Here is a 23,211-nt window from a genome sequence, read left to right on the forward strand (position 1 = left end):
GTAGTCTCCCATGCACAGCGACCGCGCCGAGATGGTTGAGGCAGCGGCGGCGATGCGAGACAGAAGCTGTGGCACAGAGAGTGATGCGGGAAGCGCTGGCAGTAGTTTTCAAGGCAGGTTAGTTGAAGGCACCCACTCCCCCGAGGCTGGTCCCGTTTGTGTGGTGCCTCCGGGCGCGAAAGTCCGGTGCTGCGGCTGCTTCCTGCAGCTGAGCCCCCTGGGAGTTGTAGTTTCCCCTGCACAGCGGCCTCGCCGAGATGGATGAGGCAGCGGCGGCAAGGGGAGACAGAAGCTGGGGCACAGAGAGTGATGCGGGAAGCGCTGGCAGTAGTTTTCAAGGCAGGTTAGTTGACGGCTGAAGGCAGAAGAGTCTGTTTCTGTGCAAAGAATGTTTAATCTGGACATTAACAAGGAACCGAATATCTACTGACAAGGAGCAAAAACCAGCTATCTGGCAACAACCGTGTAGTATCCTACCCATGTTAATGTTATGCCGTGTGTTTGTGCTCTGTGCTGCATGGAATGTTGGAGTGATGATGCGCTTTGGAATGTTGGGAGCCTGTGAGGTGAAGTGATAGTGTGGGGAATGGGCTGAGCAACAGGCAATCTGCTCCTGGTGGAGCTGCTTTACAGAACCTAACTACCTGCTTCACTACAACTGCTCTACATGTAACTTACTTCAATAAATCATCTTGAACTACATCCTACCTGCATGGACCTCATTACTACAATATTTTGGCGACGAGTTGGGCTGATTCCTTACTTTATTATTCTATTTTGTTTATTATTTACAGAAGGGAAGGATCATTCTGTTTATATTTATCTAGTGCTTCCTCTTCATTTATTTTCACCTATCTTTCTGCTATCTCCTTTTCGTTCGCTTCTTTGCATCCCATTTATGTTCCTCTCTTTTATTCCTTTTCTTGGTTCATTGTGTTTTATCTTCTTTCAGGTATCCACATTAATTCTTCTGTGTATAAGTAAAGGGGATATGTAGGATCCTGCCCATGTTAATGTTATGCCGTTTTCTCCACCTCCTCAGCCAGTTGTTTGTGCTGTGTGCTGCATGGAATGTTGGAGTGATGATGCGCTTCGGAATGTTGGGAGCCTGTGAGGTGAAGTGATAGTTCGAGAATGAGCTGAGCAGCAGGCAGCCTGCTCCTGGTGGGGCTGCTTTACAGAACTTAAATACCTGCTTCACTACAACTCCTCTACATGTAACTTACTTCAATAAATCATCTTGAACTACATCCTACCTGCATGAACCGCGGTACTACAAATCGTCAGGCAGAGCAGGCCTTCTCTCCAAACATCTACCCCAACCAGAATTGTGCTCTGTCTGTTGTACTGAAAGTAATAGTGCATTTTGATAATTCGTTGAGAAATATACCCCAAGGAGTGTGCTGAGGGTCCACCCTCAGATAGAGACAAATATACAAAATATGTATCTGCAATAAACCTTTACCATGTTCCTGGTATTTCTCACTGTAGGCCCTCTCTTCTACTTTAACATTTCTCTGAGTATGTCTGTACAGCCTTCTGTCCATCTAATTGCAATCAGGAATTTTAGTTAGAAGATACAAAGCATGACACCATTGGCAATCAGACCATGCCGTGTTGAAATGTTTAATGACAGCCACATTGCAGGTGATAAACACAATAATTCTTTTAGGATTGTTCACTGGTGTTGCCAACTCATTGTAGGAGGAAGTTGACGTTCGGCCCATGGTTTATTTCTGGTTGTGATGTTGAGTGTGGTACATATGCAAGCCCTATCATGCACATGTTCTGCCATGTGATTGATGGAGCAGGGTTTTGTGTAAATAAAACCTGCTCGTATTTAACCTTCGATAGTGTGTTTTTATTAACGACGTTTGAAAGGAATTGAAAATAATTAACATGCAGTCAAGAAAACGAATTAGAAAGATGTGGGAAAATGAAACTGTGACTAAAGTAGTCCACAAACAATTTCTGAAATATTAGTAAAATATTAAAAGGTGCATTTGTTAACATAATTAATGAATTATTGATTACAGATTAATAATTTTAAATGATTTTGTTCTGTTATACAATTGAAGAGATTTAAGTGAAAATAATGAGAGGGAGTTTTGTTTTTGAATAAATGATAAAATCATGTTTATTTCTCCTAGGGAAACTGTACGTTTTACAAGAAGGCCTCAACATTTGCGGTAGGGTTAATTTAGCTTTAGAATGCAGAAATACAGAAATCAAGTTTATTCTTCAAAGCTGTGTATTGTGTTCTTAATGTTCGAGTAGCTGCTACATGCCCAGTGAATCGATGATGCTTCCTGCTGTTTCTAATGATAAACTGTACTGCCAAATGTTTTCAAATGCATCTGAAAATGTGTACACGGAGGAAGGAGAAAACTTGGGTGCATATTATCAAGGGGGGTTTATCTCCGCTTTTTTGGCTTTAAAAGCCAAGAAAGCGGAGATAAAATTATCTCCCTATTACCTAGCTGTCGCTAACACCAGTTAGCGACAGCTAGTAGGAGATAGCGACCATCTTGGGCCCCACTTTGCATGTCAGTGATATTTATCACTAGTGACATGCAAAGTGGGCGTGCCAAGATGTTAGCGACTGGAAACAGTCGCTAACATCGCTATCTCCTATTACCAACTTTTGGAGATATTCGCGCTAAGCGCGAATATCTCCAAAAGCTAACACCTGCCCTGAGCAGTTCTTAGCCATGTTATCCAATGGGAGGTGGATAACATGGCTAAGAGCATTAGCTCGCTAATGCATGAATATCGCAGACTTTTCAGCGATATTCATGCATTGCGGCCGATTTTTATCGCATTTGCGATAAACCTTGGTAATACCAAGGTTTATCTGCGATAAAAATCGCCGCAGCTCGGCGATGATTTTTTCACGTTAACCAAGCAATAGCGATAATTATCGCTATTGCTTGGTAATATGCCCCTAGATTTCCTCTGCTGAAGACTGATGATGACAACATGGAATTAAAGAATGGACATTCGAAAGGGAAGAGCGACGGAAGTGGTGTGACTTAACACCCTATGCCTGACAGCTAATCGGAGAAGGATTTTTCTGGATTTTTTTACAACAATAAGTCAGAAATGATAGACATTAGGGTACAATTATTAGTGATAGTTTGGGAGTAAAAAAAGGTCTGTCTTTCGGAGATTCGGAGAGTAGGCGAGGCAGACACAGAAAGAGGAGAGCTTTTGTGGTAGATCTATCTGAGGTGTTTTCGTGTGAGCTGTTCTTTGATGTACTTGGCCAATGCTGTGTGTAAGCTGAACTCTTAACTTTGCTTCTCATGCCTTATGTGGATAGCCCCAGCTTTTTATCTTGGCCGGAGGGTTAGCATTTTCAGCTATTAGCACGCTCGACTATAGTTTCTAGGTTCGTATGAAATTCTGTAATTGCATTATTGTTATTGAAAATGCTCTTTTGTCTCTTACACTATCCACTCCACTTATGCTCCTTAATTGAGAGGTTACTGTGATCATCTGTATTGGGTTCTTGAGTGAAGATTCAGATTCAATATTGTGTTTCTGTATGACCAATTCATGTATGATACAAAGAAATAGATAAAAGCAAACTAATAGAGAAAATGAGTCTGTCATCATTCATTATAGTAATAATGAAGAGATGTATATAGAAAACTGTAAATATAATATATTCTCTTTGTTTTAGGTCTTCATAAGTGGATTATTTCATCTAGTCTTTTGCCAAATCCCCGCCAAAATATCTGGTCTGTTGAAGGACCTGATGTAATATGGACCAAAAATGACTATTATAAATAGGCACATAGACAAACTGATTATAGTGCGTAGTATAACTGATTATACACTCTGCTTTGATTAACAGAATTCCGCTGTGCCGCGCGCTAACATGATCAAGTTACATGCATTGTGTAAAATCGGAGAAATGTGTTATTGAGGGACGAAAGGTGGAGTTTCTTGTTTTCATCAAAGGCATACATCTTATTTATTTTGTGTAGACTAGGGGTGGGTGCTCAGCAAGGTGGAGTTGTTGGAGTTTTGCCCAAGTTCCAGTCAAATTCCCGGCTACCTCCATGTGGTGGAGTTTTTTTCTCATGTGTCACTTGGCAATAGTAAGTTGGCGTGCATGAGCGAGAATTGGCCTCCCCCTGCAAGTTTTTCAGGCTAGGAGGACACCAGGAGAGATTTTCCCAACACAGGCCATTGCAACCATTTCCGGTGAGAAATCTGCAGCTCAAGTAGAACATCTACTCGAGAAGTAGCATCCTCTGGCATGCTATGTGGTGCAGTTTTTGCTGATTTTTCAGTGTGGAACAAAGTTCCAGGGCAAGACATCAGACTGAGCAGCGCAACATGCCGATTTCTGCCTGTTTGTCCGCCCCCAGACTATTGACCTACCCATAGGGACAATATAGTGCTTCACATGTAACATATTCAAAGATAACATAGAACACGTATGTGGTGCCATTTGCGCTTATTTTTCAGTGTGGAACAAGTGCCATTTGCGCTGATTTTTCAGTGTGGAACAAGCTTCCGGTGCTAATATTAAAAGGTAACATAGGAGATTAAGAAAAAGTGCTAAGGTAAGAAGAAGAGTATAGATTAGTCACTGATGTATGTTTTCTGTTCTTTATGAAAGGCCAGGAGATCCAGATTTAGGGTCTGATTTAGAGTTTGATGGGCAGATTATAGCCCACCAGGCTGGTGGAGGGTATTATCTACACCACCTTGATGGACAACCACCTCAACAATATTATAGATGACCGCCGTCCGAGCCAGGTGCATAGCTACCATTGGTGCAGCAACCCAGACATTGAACCCAGACTGTTGGTGTATTTTGGGGTGAGGTGTTTGCCTAACGGTTAGGGCGGTGGACCTCAAATCTGGGGAACCAGGTTTGAGTCTCGGCAAGGATGCACAACATCCTGTGATTCAAGGAAAATCACTTAATCTATCTGTGACTAACAAAAATGAATGTGTCCTCATGTAATGCAACTGGTGCTCATGTAAATCGCTCTGATACCCGATACCTTTGGGTCAAGTTTGCGCTATATAAAAGTCTGTAAAACAAAAAACCCATAACAGCAGTCACAGGGAACACATCCATTGCTTGCACAAGGACCTAAGGCATTCTTGCTATGTTAACGGTACCGGTACAAAAGGGGGTGGTGATGGACGAAGCATCTGAATCAATCAAACACTCACACCCAGTCAAAAGATCTGGGTTTAATCCATCACCGTTCTTTAGCCCACTCTGCCACCCCAGTTCAGACATGGGTATATGCAAATCAGTCTGACCCTGTGCCTCATGGGAACAGTCCAGCCCGAACTGCCAAGCCATGTCTTCCCTGGACTGGAAACAAGCTTCCGAGGACCGGTGTCTGGCATTCCAGCCGTCTTCAGCCCGGCTTGCTTGAATCCAGTGGCAAAGTGAGCAAGGAACTCACGTCTGAGCATAACCTGCCACACTTATGGAGGCCAAAAGTGGTACAAAAGGGGGTGGTGATGGACGGAGCATCTGAGTCAATCAAACACTCACATCCAGTCAAAAGATCTGGGTTTAATCCGTCACCGTTCTTTAGCCCACTCTGCCACCCCAGTTCAGACATGGCTATATGCAAATCAGTCTGACCCTGTGCCTCATGGGAACAGTCCAGCCCGAACTGCCAAGCCATGTCTTCCCTGGACTGGAAACAAGCTTCCGAGGACCGGTTTCTGGCATTACAGCCGTCTTCAGCCCGGCTTGCTTGAATCCAGTGGCAAAGTGAGCAAGGGACTCACGTCTGAGCATACCCTGCCACACTTATGGCGGCCAAAAGCGGTACAAAAGGGGATGGTGATGGACGGAACATCTGAATCAATCAAACACTCACACCCAGTCAAAATATCTGGGTTTAATCCATCACTGTTCTTTAGCCTACTCTGCCATTCCATTTCAGACATGGCTATATGCAAATCAGTCTGACCCTGTGCCTCATGGGAACAGTCCAGCCCGAACTGCCAAGCCATGTCTTCCCTGGACTGGAAACAAGCTTCCGAGGACCGGTTTCTGGCATTCCAGCCGTCTTCAGCCCGGCTTGCTTGAATCCAGTGGCAAAGTGAGCAAGGGACTCACGTCTGAGTATACCCTGCCACACTTATGGCGGCCAAAAGCGGTACAAAAGGGGGTGGTGATGGGCGGAGCATCTGAATCATTCAAACACTCACACCCAGTCAAAAGATCTGGGTTTAATCCATCACCGTTCTTTAGCCCACTCTGCCACCCCAGTTCAGACATGCCTATACGCAAATCAGTCTGACCCTGTGCCTCATGGGAACAGTCCAGCCCGAACTGCCAAGCCATGTCTTCCCTGGACTGGAAACAAGCTTCCGAGGACCGGTTTCTGGCATTCCAGCCGTCTTCAGCCCGGCTTGCTTGAATCCAGTGGCAAAGTGAGCAAGGGACTCACGTGTGAGCATACCCTGCCACACTTATGGCGGCCAAAAGCGGTACAAAAGGGGGTGGTGATGGACGGAGCATCTGAATCAATCAAACACTCACACCCAGTCAAAAGATCTGGGTTTAATCCATCACTCATGGATGTAAGAGTCAATTTCTTTTGTAAACTGGCCATTTTGACAAAAAATTACAGATAAGAATGATGTCACCAATTGATTTTTTTTTCTACTTATTTTAATTATTTGTTTACTTAAACAATTAGTCTCTTTGGTGAAAGGTCCGGTATCTGCACAAATAAACCCCTCCCCCTGGAAAGCTATACATTTTCATAAATGGATAGCTTTCTGGGATCATCCATAGGTACAGACCTGTTCTCATCACAAAGTGCAAGTTGAAAACACAAAAAATAGGAAAATGGAGGACTTCTTAGAAAAATGCAAATCCTGAGGAAAACAATTTATACAACTCTGCTTATTTATAAACGTTAGAAAGATGATGATCCTAGCACAGTAACCCTTTCGAAAAATATACAGTTACTTGCCTTTTTTCCTATTTTTCCCCAAAAACCTATAATATTACCTATATTTTGGCTGTTTCCTCAATTCCTCTAGTAGAAACCATAAACCCTGGGTAACTTTAGGATTCCCAGGATATTGTTGTTTTGTTATGTTAGGTGGATTTTGTAGAGAGCACTATCACCTTGGAGGGTTTCCTTGTGATGAGATGGTGAGAGTCTACCCTTGCCTAGGCTGGAGTCATGTCGTCACCTTCTTGCTGAACTCAAGAAGAGAGGGGCAGGCTCTAACGTGTAGTGGGAGGTCATTCCAAACTTTAGGAGCATCACGCTGGCCTCCAAAATAATTTCTGTGCATTTGTGGGATGTGTGTAAGTAGGAGTCCAGCTGAGAGGAGGTGTCTAAAGGGCTTGTGTTAGGAGAATAAACGATTTATGTAGGCCGGAGTGAAGTTGTATAGTGCTTGAAAGTAGTTTGAACTGTGCGGGTTTGTCTATCGGGAGCCAGTAGAGTTTCATGAATTATGGTGTAATGTGAGTTCTGCATGGGTGGTTGAGTCTGACTGGTGAGTTCTGGATGGTTTTATGTTGTTGGTAAATTTCTTGCTGAATCCTGCATAGAGGGTGTTCCCAAAGTCCAGCTTATTGGTTACTAGGTACTGTGTGATGCCCTTTCGGGCGTTGCTTGCCAGTCATTTCCTCAGCATCTTCAGGGTATAGAAGCAGGATGCTGTGACCATGTTGTCTTGCGTGGTCACATCCAGTTTGTTGACAGTGATGATCCTGGGGTTCCGGGCATGAATGCCTGGGCGGGTGTAGTTACATGGTTGAATGGTCCCCAAGGGGACTCCCATGACAAGGTCTTCTTTCTGAAAGTTACTACTTCAGTCTTGTCAGTGTTTATCTTGATCATCCAGTTGGCGTCTTCGGTCATGCAGTGTATGATGGTGGTTTATTGGTGGTGGTAAGTATGCACCTACTACCAGTAACAAGGCCACCAACACTGTACTGGGTCCTAAAAGGGTCTCTATATATTAGTGATTTGCTCAACACTTAGTAGCTGACACCGAGTAGTAAGGCTTAACTTAGGAGGTAGGCATGTAAAGCATTTAAAATACCAATTCAGTAAATAAGTAAGACACAACTCACAATAAAAATCCCAAATAAACTTACAAAAATAGAAAGCATTTTTATCTTATAAATAACAACAAAATGACCAAGATTGAATTTAGAGAACCAGAGATAAGGATTTTTAAAGAAGAAACCCTTTCTAGTGCTTAGAAACTAATAGCGTAACTCTGGGACATCTGTTCGCTCTTGACCGGGGCAAAGTCCAAGTTATAGGCTGAACTTGATGGAGGTCCTGCCCAGATACACTAAGAGGGAGGCCTCTCTAAAAAGTTTACCTTCACACTTGAACACTTTTCTGAAGCTTTTCTTCTGAGGGCCCTTGCTGCTCTTCTCCAGGCTGGATTTGGTGAGGGTTTGCTGGTTGACTTTCATAGAGGTCTTGATCAAATCCTGGAAGTCGGATTTCTTCAGTGGGATGAGCCTGGAATCTGGGCTGGGTCGCGGTTTAAGGTAGCTGGCTTGGCCCTCGCGGTCGAGTTGGTCACGCTATGGAGCTTTTTTCTAAAAGTTCCCAAACTTCTGGAGGTCCTTCCAGAAGGACTCCTTGTAGGTTCCAAGAGTCCAAATACACAAACCCAAGGGTCTGGAATCCCCAAACCGGTCCTTGGCAGGCCTGGACTACACTTCCCACAATGCACTTTGTCAACCCCATGAAAGTTCACTGGACACTCTCCAGGATGTGGAATCTGGCTAGAGAAGGGTCAGTTAAGCTCTGTTAATCTGTAACTGCAGGGAGTCTTCTTATTACTCAATCTTGAAATAAAGGCAAAGTTCTCAGAGCTGGAGTACCAGATATAGCTGCATTCACAGTCTTCACCAGGTGCACTTTGAATGCGGATCCGGATTTCAGCTGGACAATCTCCTTCTTCTTGGTGTTTCAGGCAGAAGAACTGAGTAGCTATACACCTCTCACATATTTATTCTCAGCTTCTGGGCATCAAGAGGGGGACATGAGATGCAGGATGCCACCCAGGCGCACACTACTTGCTCCAAAGTGTGGCATCTTCTTGTCTCAAAAAGAACTATTCTACCAAAATCCATTATAGCTGAAATTTCAACAGAGTAGTTAGAGCTAACTAAACCAACTCTCAGTGTGGCTCAGTCCCATAGCTCTCCTCCACCTAACACCTGCAAATTCCTTCCTTAAGCCTGCTATCTGACCTGGGCACAGGGGACTGAGGGTAGGTAGGCCTGGCATTCCCTGCCTGTCCTGTCTTCCTTTGAAGCCTCATGCTTTACAACCCCTCCCCTTGCCCTGGCATTCCTGTGAAGTTGGAGAACTCTCTCCAGCAGATAGTTTTTCCCATGGATAGCTACTTATCACCTAATCAAGGCAGTTTTGCTATGCCTGTAAGCAGTGACCAATCATGGAAGACTGCAGGGAGGCGGGATTTTGGCTTACGGAAAATACGGGGGTATAACTTCTTTTCTGTGCAAGTTATGATAAATTCAACAATATGTTGGATTTATCAATACCATTCTGTTAAGTCTGTGATATGCGTCCATAACATATTGTCATGTTAGCCTATGAGACCAAGCATCTACAATGGGGAAAGCAAAATGTGCAATCCCTCCCTCACCAGGGTTTATAAAACATCTTTTATAAGGGCCCTGCTCATAATTACAGCCCCCCCCCCCACACTCCTGGGACACCTAGGGGAGATCTGGGGGTTGCCTAATATGTACAAATTATGTTGATTAATACTTAACAGTGCCCACAGCACCAAAGTTGACTTTGCAGGACTTTTCCCACTGGGGAAAAATAAAATGGGTAGTTTTCCCTCACCAGGGTTTATGAACCATCTTTTAAATGGAACCAGTTTATAGTTACTTGGCCCCCACCCCTGAAACACCAAAGGGAGACCTTGGAGATACCTGATATGTAACAATAATGTATATGATGGCTTTTATAGTGCCTCTGTCAGCAAAGCCGAGTTTGCAGTGAATTTACTTTTTTAAAGCAGTGCTGCAACTCAGGACTACTTTTAAAATGACCTCAGGCTCTCAGCAGTGCGCACATGCAAGTGCAAAAAAAAGGCTGCTGGCCTCTAAACTGCCAGTCCCTATTATCTACTAGGGACCTATTGGGAAAGACATGCCAATTATAAGTGTACCTGAACGCATGTGTGTGTTTAACATAGCACTGGCCCTGGGTCTGACTAGCAGGGCTCAGGGCACAGCCAGAGTCAACTACCAATAGTACCAGACAGCACACACAAATTTGGGTTAACAGGCTACAAGGTTGACTTTCTAAAATGCAGGCAATTAACTTGCTCTGTGTGTTGGGGGTTTTCTGCAGGATGGAGAGTATGAGTAGCAGGGGAACAGCGTTTACAACGCAACTTTTACCACGCACTACCTTTACCACGCAACTTTTACAACGACTTGCGCTGGGGGGGCGCTGTAGGATAGGGAATGGTTTGATTTACTATCCAAAACCTTCCCTACTATTCACGGGGACTGGAGTTGGAATAGTAAATTAAACTATTCACTATCCAGCGCCCCCCAACGCAAATCGTTGTAACGACTTGCGTTGTAAAAGTTGCGTGATAAAGGCATGCGTTGTAAAAGCATGCGTAGTAATGACATACATCCGAGTAGCCTGTCATGGGCGTAGTAAGCAATGTTTATTTTTGGGTGCGGATGCCCCTGCCTAGAGGGATCATGTAATCATTGAATAGGGTAGTCTATGGCTACAGGACAAACCTTTGGCACTCCACGATGAGTTTATGGGTTTAGTCTTAGATCTATTAGGGGTGAGTATGAAGCCAGCTAACAGCGTGTATTCTGCCTATCAAGAAGGGGCAGATACAATGGAGAGCAGATCCTTCAATGCCAAATTCGTGCAGGCATCTGCTGTAGCATTTACTGGGCCCTTTTATGGAAAATCTACTCTTTATCTCTCGCAACTTTCAGTTGGTCCTCCAATGGATCTTGCTCTGTGATGAAAGGGGTTGGATATTCGGAGGGTGGACTGTTACCCAATGAGAACCAGGAATTGGATAACTGAATCTTCAACTCAAATACATTTCCAAATAGGTAAACCTCCCAAGGTTCGGTAAAGTGACACGGAACACGTCACTTTACTGAATGGTTTCTGAAACGTGGATGCACAACGAAATACAGCGCTTTCTTTTTGGGAGCTTTGCTATTACATATCGATTCGGCCAGCAGTTACTCATGTCGCTTTAAACTTTTGAGCATTTTGGTATAAATATTGGCATCGCATTTGGGAAAACTGTTATGTCCTGTTAAGTTACAGGAGGTTTCTTGTTGAAGTCACATTCCATCACGTTACATCTTTTCCAAGAGGTTGGCCCCTGAGGTAGGGACGACACAGTCCCGAAATGCATTGGGCTTGCACAAGAGTTATATGGAATAAATAATCATGTTTTGCTTTGTATTGTTTTTACGATAAACATATTGTAAATTTTGTGAATATTGTTGACATTATGGATTATCCTGATGGATAAATGTCTATGGGTTCATTTTTGATTTTGTTACAACAGAAATTGAAAATAAAAGACTTCATGAGTGAATTAATTCCGAGTATCATTTGATTTATTTAGAATATTGCATATTTAGTAGGGTTCTATCGTAACCGGGTGAACAGTGCACAGTGCCAGCAATCCCCCTTTCTAGTACTTCATTGCCATATTTACAAGGCCATAAAAAGCCATGCATGGTGGCTTAACATGGCATTGTAAATATGGAACACCAAACTGCTCCGCCGGTGCGTCAAAAAAGTGATGCACCGGTAATGCAAGGTGCTTGTAAATATGCTCCTTGATCTTTTCTCATTTATATTGCATTAGCATGTTGTTTTTAATAAATCATATCTATATTAGTTTTCAACAAATAATATGTCTCAAATCTATATTTTGCCTTGCATGCTTTAACAATGCAGTATCTAAATTATATATTTGTGTCATTTTTCATAACATAAAGCCGAACACATGCTTTATCATGGTTTTCATAAAAGTAGTCATAATCATTTGGTATGTCATTAAAATCATTTGATGTAAACTCTGCTCTATCACAACCGATGAAGATGGGGTAGGAGACCATGTCAAATGCTGCAGACCGGATCAGGATGATGAGGGCTGGTGTGCCTCCTCTGTACAGGATCATGCGTATATGATCTGTAGTTATGATGGGTGCTGTTTTTGTGCCCGAGTTGGTGTTAAAAAAAGTTTGCAATTTTGACCTAGATACCATTTGTAGAAAAAAAATGTATGAATGCCTATGCACGAAGTGCGGCAAACATCAACAAGCATTGGCATAGCCAATAGGTCTCACCTTTGGGACTTTATAAGTGTTTACCCATGCAACAGTTGATGTTGTTGCACCAAGGATATTGTGCTGCATAACTAAATACTTATAAGGTCCCAAAAGCGAGACCTATTGGCTATGCCAATGCTTGTTTATTCCGCAAGCTTGTAAAACAGAAGGGAGAACGGTTTAAAATGGGAAATATACCCAACTGATAGGCACCTCCTTTACCAGACCCACAGACAAAGTCGAATTACAATAATTCTGCTGAAAGGGCAAATAATCATGAAAAGGACGACTTATTTGTGAACAAAACGCTTTGGAAAGAACGTGGTGCAAATGACTTCATGATGTAGAGTGTATCATGTTTGTGTTATTCAAAAACAAAAACATCAATATGATTTTCTCTCAATTTTTTTCAATGGCAACATTTTATTTTATTAACCAATTGTATGTCTTAATGCATTGACTATACTCATATTTCACTTGCAAAGGTTTTTGGTAGCAGGTTAAATATTAAAACATGGTCGATGATGAAAAAATGTAAAGTAGTGCATTACGTTTTGCCGTTAAATTTCTTTTCTCTAGAAACTTTTTTTGTTGTTGTATGTGTAAGCCGGAACAGCACATGGTAGGTCTGGGCAGCTACTCCATCGTCTTGCAGCACTGCTGCAAGTGATGCTGATGGAGGCCGGTGCATTACTATATAAATGGCAGTGGAACAGAAGGTTGCCATGTCACAGCATGGGTGTAGGTGGTGTTGATGGTTTTGATGGTGGCTGGGAGCACCTCTAAAAGGGACATTGAGGGTCATGCGGCACCATTTCCTTGTTGCAGCATTTGTGTATTTGTTGATGACAGTGGAAAATATATGCCTTATGGTGTGGCAGATGAGGATTAGCTGCATCATTCCCATGTTGCAGCTTTTGTATTGGACCACTGATGGTGGCAGGCATGTGCCTTTGGCAGTTCCACCAGGAGCTGGGTGAAGTAGTGGATCCCATGCTCAGGTACCAAACTAATTTAGCATTTCATAGACAGCCTCATACACCTCAATGAACCAGTGTGATAGTAGAGTGTGGATACATAGGAATACCCCAGTGGGCTGATCTAAATTACGAATGACATGTTCAACAAGAGATTCCTGTAGAAGTCTAAACCGAAGCCTATTTCTATATATTTCATTTCCTCAATAAACCGGTGCCTTGCCACAACTGAAAAAAGAAAACCTCGGAAATGTGTTCTTTAATGATTACACCTATGCTTGGAGCATATTGCAAACTACTATTAGAAACATCACTTTTTCCCCAGAAATACTCAATGAAATCTATATTCGTTAGAGACGTTTTAAAGTATCCATTCAAATGCAGCAAATTTAGATGGCAGAATTTCCACCAGTCGGAAAATTCTACAGGTGTAAATGTGACACTAATGCACATTTAACTCTTGTTCTGTTTATATTTACAATGAAAATAATTCCTTGTGGATAGTTTTTTTTTACCGTAACAGACGTTCGTTGATTATGGAAGTTTTAATTCTCACCCTTTAAAATACGTGTGCCTGCCCTGCAGTGGAGTAAAATTATGAAAATGACCACATGCTTACAAAATATGTTCATATGCACCTACTAGTCCAACGCAAGAACCTCCAATAAACCCCTTAATTAATTTCACCACAAAAGCAGAATTGGTGTTTTCCATTTGCGAGGTGAAAACATCGCATTCGTATTCAATCATTTGGGATTGTGAATTTGACATTACTAGTTAACTAGTGAGAGCTTTCATTAAACATAGGTACACAAAGCTTCTGTAAACCAGGTGCCTAATGGTTAACACACTCTCTATTATAAAGTGGAACCGCTGTCTTAAACTGCAGCCTTCTGGCTTCCTCAGAAGTACTGTAGTTTTTTTTGGTATGGCTGCCTCCCAACTACAGGTTTCCTAGACTCAAGTGGTTTAACCTTCACATTTTTGATGTGTCCCGCCACAATTCAGGGGAATGATTACAATTAACAAAAGCGGAAGCCAGCTCACGGTAATTAGAACATTCTGGAAATGGGTGTCAGTGCAGTGATTCACTGCAGACAGGTTTGTGGAGAGTGAGAAGTAGTGAATCGCATTACTCTGAGGATGGCAGTAACTGATTGGCTTGATGTAGCTATCTGCACTAGGACCTATCATTCGTGTGGGTTTGCTCCAGTGGAGATTACATGGTAGAATCGCAGTTGGGGTGGGCGGTTGTTATAGAAGCGATCATCACAGGCGCAGGGAAGAAAACGCTGAAGGAAGAAACACACCTCCAATTAGGGGCGCAACTAGGTCCTAATTTCGGGGGGGGGCTAACATGGCAAATGAAGGGGCGTGGCTAATGTTAATCAATGGGGCGGGGCTAAAATGGCAGATAATCAGGATCGATTAATGCTCAGATCAAGCAGAGAAAACATGCAACCCTAAAATTACCCCCTCTCACCCCAAAACCCATTACCACCCTGAACCCTGAAATCATCCGCCTAGAACCCCAAACCCCATACCCGCGCTGATCCCTAAAATTACACCCTTACCCCCCAAAACCATTACCCTCCCTGAACCCTAAAATTACCTCTGGCACCCCAAAACCCATACCCGCACTGATCCCTAAAATTACACCCTTGCCCCCTCAAATCCATTACCACCCTGAACCCCAAAATGACCCTCCTAGCACCCCACAACCCATACCCACCCTGAACCCTAAAATTACCCCCTGGCACCCCAAAACCCATTACCACTCAACCCTAAAATCAAACCCTGGAGCCCCAAAACTCATACCTGCGCTAACCCTTAAAATTACACCCTTGCCCCCCAAAACCCATACCCACCCTGAACCTTAAAATTACCCCTGGCACCCCAAAACCCATACCCATGCTGAACATTAAATTCTCCCCTGGCACCCCAAAACCCATACCCACCCTGAACCCTAAAATTGCCCCCCTGACACCCGAAAACCCACACCCACCCTGAAACCTAAAATGTCCCCCCCTCACACCCTAAAACCCATACCCGCACTGAACCCTAAAATGAACCCCATGGCACCCCAAAACCCATTACCACCGTAAAGCCTAAAATTACCCCCTGGCACCCGGAAACCCCTACCCACCCTGAACCCTAAAATTGCCCCCTTACATCCGAAAACCCACACCCACCCTGAACCCTAAAATTCCCCCCTCACATCCTAAAACCCATACCCACCCTGAACTCTACAATTAACTCCATAGCACCCCAAAACCCTTAACCACCCTAAACCCTAAAATTACCCCTGGCACACCAACACCCATACCCACGCTGAACCCTAAAATTACCCCCTGGCACCCCAAAACCCATACCCACCCTGAAGCGTAAAATTACCCCTGGCACCCCAAAACCCACACCCACCCTGAACCCCTAAATTACCCTCCTGGCCCCCAAAACCCATACCCGTCCTGAACCCTAAAATTACCCCCTGGCACACCAAAACCCATACCCACTCAGAACCCTAAAATTACCCCCTGGCACCCCAATCCGTAACCCACCCTGAACCCTAAAATTACTCCCTGGCACCCTAGAACCCACACCCACCCTGAACCCTAAAGTTACCCACTAGCACCCCAAAAAATGAACACTACAAACTTACACTACATTTGCATATTCGGAGGGAACTCTCCTCTTTGACGTTTCCATGTAAGTCAAAAACAACATTCACTTAGAATAACCTAGATATGCAGGCAGTAGGTAATGCTGTGCTGAAGAATGCATTAAAGTTACTGAAACTTACATAAAAAATGGCTGCCTGCTCTTCTGATACTATTCAGTTGAGTTGGGCTGATCAGCAGCACTGAGTCCTGGCATCTAGCCCCTCCCGAAAATCTCACAGTGTGGACAGGTGTGGGTCAAATGTTTCCTGGTTTCTCCTTGCCAGGGCCTCTGCTTCTGCGTCGTTGGTGCCCTTGGATGCAAAAAGAGAAATGGTGCTGTTCGCCATTTATCTGGTGAGCAGCGCCCTGGATGTGAATTCCCTACAAGTGCACAGACAGCAGGGGGAAAGGGATGTCCAGTGCAGGTGAAGCTTTTCCTTTGTAAATTAATTCCTGCTGGCGTCATAGCCCAGGGTTTGCTGTTTGTGCACTTGTTTGGAATACACATCCATACAAGTGCACAGAAAGCACACCCTGGGCTATGACACCAGCAGAAATTTCTTTACAAAGGAAAAGCGTCACCTGCACTGGCCCTCCCTTTCCCCCTGTGTGTGCATCTTCCCACTCCCACCCCATGCTGAACACATCAAGTGCTTAGGTGAAATCCCTGCCTTCAGGCAAGGATATCACCTCGGCGCCAGTAAAGGAAAACAAGAAGTGGGGGCAGGGGGTTCACTGAAACTGTTCAGAGGCTGGCTGGCTCGGGCTGCTGGGCCTCTCAGAAAGCATCATAAAAATGACATTCTCAGCTCCGATGCGCAGTCATTTCAGTGCGTGTCAAATTAGCCCGGGCTGAAGAAGACGACGGGGGTGCTGAAGACCGGTGAGCCCAATGGGTTTTGCGCGTCTGCCTCCAATTACAATGCAACAGAGGCACTGGCAACAGGAGAGTCACGGAGTGCATGAAGATTGGTTAGTTGTGCAGGATTTATTAGCAGAGATCCATAAACACAGCTGGGGGCGTTCATCAAAGAGACAGTCATTAATGCTCCAGGAAACAAGCATTGGCCGCGTGGCCATAAAAGTAACAGACCACGCGGCCGTGAAAGGGGATGCGTTCTGTGGTGTGGGAGAAGCGGAGCGAGGAAAGGCAGATGGCGGCGCCGCGAAAGTGAAATTAATCGTGGCTGTAAGGGTGCCCGCGAGGTGGCACCTGTGCTCGTAAGTGCGCCCGCGCACGTAACCGCTCGCTGGTGGCTGGAGAAAGCCTTTGGTAGCCAGGCCAGTGCATGCGCTGGCTCTAGCGAGACCTAAAAAAGGGCCCAGCAATCAGGGTGGTAGAGCCTCAAGTTAATGTCAAGTTAATGACCTAATATGTTCATCTACTTCCGTGGTCCTCAAAGTACGGACCGCATGCCGACAGTGGCCTGGCAGACCTTCCTAGGTAGCCCGCAGACCTTTTTCATGGCACCACAAGTATAACTGGCTACCCGAGGCTCTCGGTAAACACAAAAGTGGGTTGCTGGAGCATGCACGATAACAGCTTCCCTGTGCATGCTCCAGCGGCCCTCTTTTGTGTTCACTGAGAGCCTCGGTGACATTGAAGGCCTAGCACTGGTGGGAAGCAAAGGCCCCTTTGAAGTCAGCTGTTGCACATTCACAGCTGACTTTTACGGGGCCTCTGAAAGCTTCCTGCTGCTTTTGTCAATAATGTTGCTGCCCACAGCCTGCTCTTTTCTACACCTTCTGCAGCTTCTGTGGACTTCAGCAGGGAGGCTCTGGGGGTTTCAGCCAGCCTGTGCCCCTCCTCTCCGCCTGCAGACCAGCTTCTTTTTAAGCCTGATTGCCGCCAGCTCGCCTTCTTCCAGGTCCGTGATGGGCTATTTTTTGGCAGTTTTCTGGACAGTTTTACAGTGTGCTGGGCTAGTTATAAGATACGCTACCCACACTATTATAAAATGTATGGGTCTTTAAATAGGTAATAGCCTTGAAATGTTGAACCTGTGTTATGTATGGTCACTAAAGACTTTAGAAATTGTACAAGACTTTTGGTGGTAAAAATACAGCAAGCCTCAAATATAAATTTCAATAGTAAACAGTCAGTGGTACCCACAGCCCTGCATCAAGCCTCAAAATATGTGATCCTCTGGTTGTACTCTCTTCTGCAATATTTATGCCTGTCTATATTGGCATAACAGCGACAGTAACACATTGTGCAATAGCAAACTGGCACTACATTGACGCAGGAATTTTCTCGTTTAAATGCAGGACATGCTTCTAATTTGCCACTTACAATTTTCTTTGTAGCACTCGCTCTGTTTCCTTTTACCACGAGGTGGGAATTCAGTTAGCTGATGGAGGAGATGACATGGCAGACCATCTCCTACAATTCCTCGCAGTATAATGTCCCATCCATATTAGGGGGGGGTATTCAGGTGCAGAGAATATCAGCTAAGGGAATTTATGCACTGGGACACTGGGAGAACGTGGGGGGAAACAGACTTCTTCATGAAGTGGTGAAGTTCCATGAATTCATCTGAAGTTGCAAGCACCTTCTATCAAGCCTAATCGTACAAGCACAGTGTAAGACCCCTCCGCCCTTCCATATCTTATCTGCCAAAGCCCCCACAATCCCCCCTTAGTCCTCCGTATGAACTGAAGCATATGGCCCTCTCTATTTCCTCGCTCAGCTTCTAAGGCACACTCAGTGACTCCCACCGCCTCCTATCCTACATCCAGAAGGAACATGTGATGCTCCCCTTTACTTTCCCCGCAGCTGCTCAAAGCACATCAAATAACCCCCTTTGCTTCCTCTGTTGGCTGGTTAAAGCTCAATCTATGGTGCTCTCTGCCTCCTTACGGGGCTCGCCCAAACCACACACAATGTCTCCTTCCTCAATTTGCTTGAGTCATACCCATATTTATCTCCCTCCTCCTTTTAAGGCCAATAGTAACTGTGTCTGCAATTATTAAGCCATACACAGAAGGGGAGATGCAGCCCCTGGCAGTGGGAGTTAAGTGTAAAAAAAAAAACTGAAATGCCTCAAATACTGTATGTTAGCGACTTAGCCAACCCTCTTGTCTCCTCCTTGTAGTTCTGTAGTTACATTTGCGTTTGAATTCATGTTTTGAAAAGGTGATTTTTCTTGACTCTATAGCTCCGCATCCACCGACCTCGCTGCACCAAACCCCACCATCACCTGCAGGCCCATCGGTGCGACCCTCGGCCACAAACCAGACAATACTTTTGGCCCCGAGATAAAGTTTGTGAGTACCCATGATCTACTTACTTTCAAAAACCATCATCTGGGCAAACTTGCAAGATGGCGGCAGAGCAACAGCAAACCTAAGGACTCCTCTCGCCGTGGCTGATAAATGCATATTTTTCATGTACCTGGGACCCTGGAGCAGCTGGGGAGAGTTGCCTACCCACCGGAGAGGACATCGCTCCACACTTGGTCTCTGAGAGCTCTCTGGCGCGGTGTATCCCGAGTGCCGTAGCAGACACCCCCTGGACCATGGAGTGCTGGAGGAGGCTGCTGGAGTCTGTGAAACGATGTGGCAGCGCTGAGCCTCGGAGGCGGAGGCTTAGGCATGGAGAAAAGGCCACCCGGATATGCGAGACAGCTGTCAGAGGAGCGAGGAAGGATCCCAGATGGAGGGTTGACTGGAGTCCCCTTTGCACGTGAGTTGGTGGCTCGGCTGGGAGCAGCTGCGCTCCAGCGTTTCCGGAGCCGGAGAGAGGACTGCATAATCACCAGTGGGACCTGGGATTGAGCAATGACAGCTACAGCCTCCAGGAAATCTGCCCTGGAGTACGAGATGTGGTACAAAAGGGGGTGGTGATGGACAGAGCATCTGAACCAATCAAACACTCACACCCAGTCAACAGATCTGGGTTTAATTCATCACCGTTCTATAGCCACTCTGCCACCCCAGTTCAGACATGGCCATATGCAAATCAGTCTGACCCTGTGCCTCGTGGGAACAGTCCAGCCCGAACTGCCATGCCATACCTTCCCTGGACCGGAAACAAGCTTCCCAGGACCGGTTTCTGGCATTTCAGCTGCCTTCAGCCATGCTTGCTTGAATCCAGTGGCAAAGTGAGCAAGGGACTCACGTCTGAGCATACCCTGCCAACTTATGGCTGTTATACCTGACATCATTGGCCTGAGTCTCTCCTCCATTTTTTTCTGTTTGCCTCCTCTGTTTACGATGTTTTTGCTGGTATATTGCTTTGGGCACTGTGCCACTGCTGATCAGTGCCACAGTGCAAGTGCTCCCTATGTAAAATTACTGTATTGATTGAATTCCATGTTTGGCTTATTTGGTTTACTGTCAGTCCCTAGTCTAGTGCACCAGGAGGGCCAGGGCTTGTAAATACAAATGCTGCTCGTGGGCTTGCAGCACATGTTGTGCCACCCACAAGAGCGGCCTAGTAAAAGTATGTCTAAAGGTCTGCCATTGCTAGACCTACGTGCAGTCTGGTACTGTCACACTTACTGTGCAAGTACACCTACTTGCCAGTCCCCAAACCTTCCCTTAACTGCATGTTAGTCACCCCTATGGTAGGCCCGCGGGCAGGGTGCATTTTAAGCATAAGGTAGGACAAGCCTGACCAAGTTGGCATGTCCTAATAGTGAATTACAGCCATATTTGTTTTTCCCTATTGTAAGGTTGCCTGCTCTCCACAAGTTAGAATGGGCTGCCGGGGTTATTAATGCTATAATCCTAGCTGGCTAGGGGAGCATGGTGCAATGTCGAGTTTGGTATCCCTGAACTCGGGGTTTAATAAAGCATCCGTTTGTGTGGATGGTTTTTGGACTCTGGTTTTGAAAATAGCACTTTTAGAAAGTGGCTATTTTCTTGTCTAACTATTTCTGGTTTCTGCTGGTTTGGTGTGTGTGTGACAGGGGCTGGGTGGCTCCAGAGTTCTGAATGAGTCAGTGTGGGGGGAGTGGTGCATTTGCATTGAGAGTAGGGGGAGAGTAGTTCCTGATAGCCTGCCCTGCCTGATACAATGCTGGCTCCACCTCCTGCCGGGCGACTGATAGCTCTGCTCCTGCCAGTGACAATACTGGCTCCACCTCCTGCTGAGCGTCTGAGGACCCAGCCCTGCACAGTGAATAGGCCAGGTGCCTCTGCCTGGCTACACCCACAACAAACCCAGGATATGGGGAATTCCCCTGCATGGATAAAGGGATCAAAGCCAAAAAGGGGTATAAGAGAAGGACCCCTGAACCAAGACTTGAGATCACTTCTGACAAGGAACCCTGAACCAAGGACAAGAAGCCTGCTGATCCAAGGACTTGCCTACCCCTTCTGCCAGAGTGCTGTTTGCTGGGGGTAATCCTGCAGTCACTTCTTTATTTATGCCAAGGAACCAGGAGAGAGGAACTGTGTGCTTACTCTCAAACTTTGCTAAAGAAAATCTCCAAGGGCTGGAAGAGTGCCAGCCTCCTGTTGAATTCGCAGGGGCAAAGGACTTCATTTATTTGCTAAAAGTGCTTGTTGCTGGAACCTGAAAATCCAGCACCTCTGAAGAAACCAGCAATCTCGACGCCGACGGACGCTGCCGAATCCAGCTCGACATCGTGAGTAACGGCTCCAGTGTCCCGCTTCTTCGACGCCGGACGCCGGGCCCGATCGACGCCAGTAGTGACGCCAGTGAGTAGCGAGTTCGGCTCCAGCTCCAAGTGACCCCGTGCCTGCGCCGCCGCTGATCGCATCAACTCCGAGCCCTCTCGACGCTGTGAGCGCTGCTCACTCTTGCAACATCATCATTGACATCGACGACGACTCCGTATCCTGCTTTGCCTCGGGAGCGCTGCTCCTGCCTGACATCTGTCGACGCCGCTGCAGGTCGCCCCGACTCCGAGACCCGATGGACGCCGAAGACGCGACGCCGGACATCTCGACACCGCTGATCATCGAGTGCTTCGCTTTTCCAAGGTACTGTGTTGTGGGGGTCCGTGTGACTCCGGCTCGACGTAGCGCTCCTCGCGGTCGACGCCGAACCTTTGGATTAACGTTGCCTCGACGTCGTGTGACTCCTGTGGGGGTTACATTGTTGCCAAGAACTGTGATTTAAAGAAGAAGAGTTGCTTTTGTTACTAAAGACTTTGTGCTAAGAAGAAACTACACTTGAACTATTATTTTTCCTTCCAAGAGTATTTATAAGATTGTGGTATATTTTTGTCGTTATTTGGTCTTGTGCTAAGCCTTATATAAAAATCCTTATTTTTTTATTACTATTGTGTCATGTCCATTTGTAGTGTATTCACTTTATTACTGTATGTGGTCATAAATGCTTAACGCACTGACTCTGAGATAAGCCTATCTGCTTTGCCAAGCTACCAAGGGGGTGAGCAGGGGTTATCTAAGTGTGTGATCCCCTTGTCCTGACTAGAGGAGGTGAGTCCCTATTTGTCAGAAGTGTATACCTCTGCCAACTAGAGACAGTCAAGTCTAACAATGGCGAACAAAGCGGTACAAAAGGGGGTGGTGATGGACGGAGCATCTGAACCAATCAAACACTCACACCCAGTCAACAGATCTGGGTTTAATCCACCACCATTCTTTAGCCCACTCTGACACCCCAGTTCAGGCATGGCCATATGCAAATCCGTCTGACCCTGTGCCTCATGGGAACAGTCCAGCCTGAACTGCCAAGCCATGCCTTCCCTGGACTGGAAACAAGCTTCCTAGGACCGGTTTCTGGCATTTCAGCCGTCTTCAGCCAGGCTTGCTTGAATCCAGTGGCAAAGGGAGCAAGGGACTCACGTCTGAGCATACCCTGCCAACTTATGGCGAACAAAGCGGTACATAAGGGGGTGGTGATGGACGGAGCATCCAAACCAATCAAACACTCACACCCAGTCAACAGATCTGGGTTTAATCCAACACTGTTCTTTAGCCCACTCTGACACCCCAGTTCAGACATGGCCAAATGCAAATCAGTCTGACCCTGTGCCTCATGGGAATAGTCCAGCCCGAACTGCCAAGCCATGCCTTACCTTGACGGGAAACAAGCTTCCTAGGACTGGTTTCTGGCATTTCAGCCGTCTTTTGCCTGGCTTGCTTGAATCCAGTGGCAAAGTGAGCAAGGGACTCACGTCTGAGCATACCCTGTCAACTTATGGCGAACAAAGCGGTACAAAAGGGGGTGGTGATGGACGGAGCATCTGAACCAATCAGACACTCACACCCAGTCAAC

This window comes from Lissotriton vulgaris, chromosome 5, assembly GCF_964263255.1.
Source record: "Lissotriton vulgaris chromosome 5, aLisVul1.2, whole genome shotgun sequence".
NCBI classification, from domain to species: domain Eukaryota; kingdom Metazoa; phylum Chordata; class Amphibia; order Caudata; family Salamandridae; genus Lissotriton; species Lissotriton vulgaris.